Source organism: Echinops telfairi, unplaced genomic scaffold (assembly GCF_000313985.2).
Source record: "Echinops telfairi isolate 266 unplaced genomic scaffold, ASM31398v2 ScPeMD7_60;HRSCAF=208, whole genome shotgun sequence".
NCBI lineage: Eukaryota > Metazoa > Chordata > Mammalia > Afrosoricida > Tenrecidae > Echinops > Echinops telfairi.
Genome location: NW_022103958.1, coordinates 3,644,017 through 3,644,370, shown reverse-complemented (window position 1 = coordinate 3,644,370; position 354 = coordinate 3,644,017).

Below are 354 nucleotides of genomic sequence, written 5' to 3'. Positions count from 1 at the left end.
AAAAATTTTTGGAAAGACTAATTTTTCCCCTACCTCCTTTTCTAGAAATAAGAAATAATTTTTCATCTCCTTCCTTTTTCATTTGTCTCCTTAATTTTTTCTGCAAAGAAGTTTTATTTAAACAAGTGTTTAAATGCATTACATAACATTAAAAGGGAAGGAGGGGGAGGAAACCAGTTGTTAGTTCACATGGCATTGGGCAGCTGTTGCTAGTAAGTTGCAAGAGCTACAGCTGGCTACATCAGTTTGAGATTTGTTCCCTTGTCAAAAGTTTAACTCTGATAGAAGATTGGCCTCACATGCTGGTGATGATCTTTGGACACCCCTTAACTAGGGTATATATAGAGAACAAGT